The sequence below is a fragment of the Phalaenopsis equestris genome, unplaced genomic scaffold (assembly GCF_001263595.1).
Source record: "Phalaenopsis equestris unplaced genomic scaffold, ASM126359v1 Scaffold000134, whole genome shotgun sequence".
Lineage (NCBI taxonomy): Eukaryota > Viridiplantae > Streptophyta > Magnoliopsida > Asparagales > Orchidaceae > Phalaenopsis > Phalaenopsis equestris.
This window is the reverse complement of record NW_018164576.1, coordinates 1,066,305-1,070,633: the sequence shown is the minus strand read 5'-3', so window position 1 is coordinate 1,070,633 and position 4,329 is coordinate 1,066,305. Positions and strand designations below refer to the sequence as shown.

Sequence of the window (4,329 nt, the reverse complement as noted above, 5' to 3'; positions counted from 1 at the left end):
AAATTAATATTACATAAAATTTCATTAAATAATTTAAAATTTCAAATATTTCTTTATTCATTAATTAACTATTAAATAATCACATTAAGCTTATTTAATTATAATGAATTGAATAATATATAAATAAACTAAATAAAATTAAACAATAAATAAATAAAACCACTCTGAAACCCTCAAACCTCCAAACCCTCGCTTATGTACCTCTTTCTCGTCTTCCGCTCCGCTCCTACCAGAAACCATTCCATTGAGGAAGGTAAGCCTATTTGCGTCATTCTTCCTCTTCGTTCGTCCAGGATTTACTAAATCCGTAGATTCACAGGATTTATTGCCAGTCGGCGCCATTTTGGGATTTACGGGAGCTCTGGATTTACACAGGCGTTTTTCCAGTTTGGCAGGATTGAGATGAAGTCCTTTGTAAATCCTGCTTAAAATCGGCTTCCAAACAGCTCCTTAGTGTTCAGAGAGGCTGATTAGCCTGCCGGTAGAACGGGGGCATGTCGATGGGGAAGAGGCTACGTCGCGGCGGCGGCGGCCGCTCGCTGTTTTCGCCATCATCCGTCATGGACCGCTCCATACTGCTTCGCCGCATCAAATCTCAGAATTTATCAAATTCCTTCCCCGACTCAGATATCGTCATTCAGCGCCTTCGTGAGCACTACCCTGATTATGCTCGCATCAAGCTCCAGCCTTTCTCTGCGCGACTCCGCGAAGTCTTACAACAACTCCGCAATAGCTCCACTAAACCGAACACCGCTGGCGACGCCTCCTCGTCTTTTTCGTCTGATGGCGAGAAGCCATCTCGCAAGAAGCGTGGCAAGGAGGTCGTGTTGGGGAGCGGCTCCTCCTTGCAGAGTTCCAAGCATCTTCGCCGGTTGCAGCGGAACCTTGGCACGTCTTGCTCAACGCCCGATTCGTCAGATGATTCGACCTCCACTTCCGATGATGCCTCCTTCGAGGAGAATATAGAACCGGAGTTTGACGTGACGAAATCCATGCTCCGGGAGAGGTACGTCAAGCAATCGGAGCAGAGCGTTCAAAAGGGGAACGCGGAGAAGAATGTTGAGATCGAGGCTGTTGCTGACGAGAAGAGGAAGATTGGGATCGTCATGAAAAAGGGCGGAGGGAGTGAGAAAGAGATTCCTGTGTTGGGACGGGGGGTTGTCAGCGGTGATCATAGGAGTACCGTTGTGATTGGCGAGACAGGGAGGGAAGGGCCGAGGTTTCGGGATCTTGGTGGGATGAAAATGATTTTGGACGATTTGATGATGGAGGTGATTGTACCGTTGTGCCATACGGAGCTGCCCAGAAGGTTCGTGGTGAGACCAATTGTAGGAATATTGTTGCATGGTCCGCCTGGTTGTGGGAAGACGAAGCTCGCTCATGCTATTGCCAATGAGACTGGTGTGCCGTGTTTTCTGGTATCTCGGGTAGAGAAAAGCTGCCGCATTTTTACTGATTTACATTTAAATGTTCCATATTTAGAAGAATGATCAAGTTTTCCTTGTGCTTGAATGGCATCCAACTGGCTTTTATGATTCCAGATAGAGATTGAAGCATCTTAGCTATTCATAATTACAAGCTTTCAACTTTTTTTTTTCAGCTACTGAGATTTCTATCATACTAAACAATAGGGTTGTTTTAGGTGCATCTGAAGAAAACATACGCGACCTTTTCAACAAGGCGTATTAAACTGCACCTTCAATTGTATTCATTGATGAGATAGATGTCATTGCTTCCAAAAGGGAGAACTTGCAGAGGGAGATGGAGCGGAGAATAGTGACACAGCTTATGACTTGCATGGATGAGCCAAACCAAACTCTGAAAACAATTGATAGTGATTTTGGTCTGGAAGCCTCTGATAAAACAGCAGATATAAGGCCTGGTTATGTTCTTGTGATTGGAGCTACAATAAGGCCTGATGCGGTCGATCAAGCTCTAAGAAGGCCTGGGCGCTTCGACAAAGAGATAGCTTTAGGTGTGCCTGACAAAAATTCACGTTTGGAGATATTGTTTGTGCTGACTCGTAACCTTAGAATTGAGGGTGAATTTGACCGCTTTAGGTGTGCCTTACGAAAATTCACGTGCGGAGATATTGTCTGTGCCTTGGCGTTACAACTTGTTGTCTTCATTCCCAGGGTTGGACCGCGCTATCTTGGAGCCACGATCTATCGGGTTTTGATTTTCTCTCAGTCGAGTGGTCATCGTGCCACAACTGACTATCTTCATTCCTCGGGTCAGACTGGACAATCTTGGCGCCACGGTCTACCAGTCTTTGATTTGCACTCAGTCGGGTGATCTTAGTGTCATGATCGATCGTCTTCTTTTCTGGGGTCGGACTGGACGATCACGGTGCCACGGTCTACCGGTCTTTGATTTGCACCAGGTGATCTTAGTGCCATAGCTAGCTATCTTTATTCCCCGTGGCACCACAGTCTACCAGTATTTGATTTGTGCTCAGTCGGGTGATCTCGGTGCCACGATTGACTATCTTCATTCCCCTGGTCAAACCGGGAAATCTTGGCACCACAATCTTTGATTTGTGCCCAACCGGGTGATCTTGGTGTCACGATTGGTTGTCTTCATTCCCAAGTCATACCAGGCGATCTTCGCGTCGCAGTTGACTGGTTCTTTGATTTGCGCTTAGTCGGGCGATCTTGTCACCATTGCTGGTTGTCTTCATTCCCCTGGTTGGACCGAACAATCTTGGTGCCATGGTATACTGACCTTTGATTTGCGCTCAGTCAGGCGATCCTAATGCCATGACAAACTGTCTTCATTCCCCGGGTCGGACCGTGCGATCTTAAGGTCACAGTCTAACGATCTTTGATTTGCCCCCAACCGGACAATCTCGAGGTAGTTGCAGCAGTTAGAAGAAGCAACTTTAACCTGATGCAAGAGAAATAATTTCAGATGATAGTTCAATTAAACTCATGAAGATTTGAGATCAAATTTTTTCGAGAATAAGGGAGTTAACAGAGGGAGACAGAGTAGTATAAATTTTGTGATAAAAACATTTCAGATGGTAGTTTAGTAATATGCGAAGTTTTCGTGTTGGATAGGTAAAATTCAACATTTTCAATGTTACATATGTAAATCGCCCTTAGAATTTATTAACTAATTTTAAATAACTATATATAAGAACATTTAATTATAATTAAGTTGATAATGTATTAATTAATTATTTATCATTATTTTCATTAAATGAATGAAAATTAACTTAAATAAAATAAAATTAAAGCAAGAAACCTTTGCCCTACCTCTCTTATGGTCAAAAGAGTACTCTTGGTTTGCAACTTCTCTAAATCTCGTAATAATGTTCCAACAACCTCCATTAAATCATGAATTTAGGGGCCGTTTGGTTGTAAGTGGGATTAAGTTTAAGTAAGATTCAATTAATCTTATAAACTCAAATTTATCAAAATATGATGTGATTAAATCTCAAAAACTGTTTGATATGATAGTAAGCAAATCCAAATAAATTCTGAAAGGATTTTATCATTATTTATGAAAGAAAACATTCAAAATTAAATACTAAATAGAAAATTATATATGAACATCCAAAGCCTAAGAATGGGTAAAATAAGACATTTAGATTTATTAATAATCATTTTTTTAAACTAATCATTTATTAAATAATTATTTAATATTATTCAATTGTTAATCAATTAACTATTAATTGTGTAAATTAAAATTACATAAAATTTCATTAAATAATTTAAAATTTCAAATATTTCGTTATTCATTAATTAACTATTAAATAATCACATTAAGCTAATTTAATTATAATGAATTAAATAATATATAAATAAACTAAATAAAATTAAACAATAAATAAATAAAACCACTCCGAAACCCTCAAACCTCCAAACCCTCGCTTATGTACCTCTTTCTCGTCTTCCTCTCCGCTCCTACCAGAAACCATTCCATTGAGGACGCCATTCTTCCTCTTCGTTCGTCCAGGATTTACTAAATCCGCAGATTCACAGGATTTATTGCCAATCGGCGTCATTTTGGGATTTACGGGAGCTCTAGATTTACACAGGCGTTTTTTTCTAGTTTGGCAGGATTGAGATGAAGTCCTTTGTAAATCCTTCTTAAAATCGGCTTTCAAACGGCTCCTTAGTGTTCAGAGAGGCTGATTAGTCTGCCGGTAGAACGGGGGTGTGTCGATGGAGAAGAGGCTACGTCGCGGCGGCGGCCGCTTGCCGTTTTCGCCATCATCCGTCATGGACCGCTCCATACTGCTTCGCCGCATCAAATCTCAGAATTTATCAAATTCCTTCCCCGACTCAAATATCGTCATTCAGCGCCTTCGTGAGCACTACCCTG

The 4,329-nt window shown here is 41.2% G+C and overlaps 1 pseudogene; it reads left to right on the top strand.

Moving 5' to 3' along the window:
- Positions 1 to 494: 494 nt before the first annotated feature.
- LOC110021407 lies at positions 495 to 2,295 on the top strand (annotated as a pseudogene).
- The last annotated feature ends 2,034 nt before the right edge of the window (positions 2,296 to 4,329 follow it).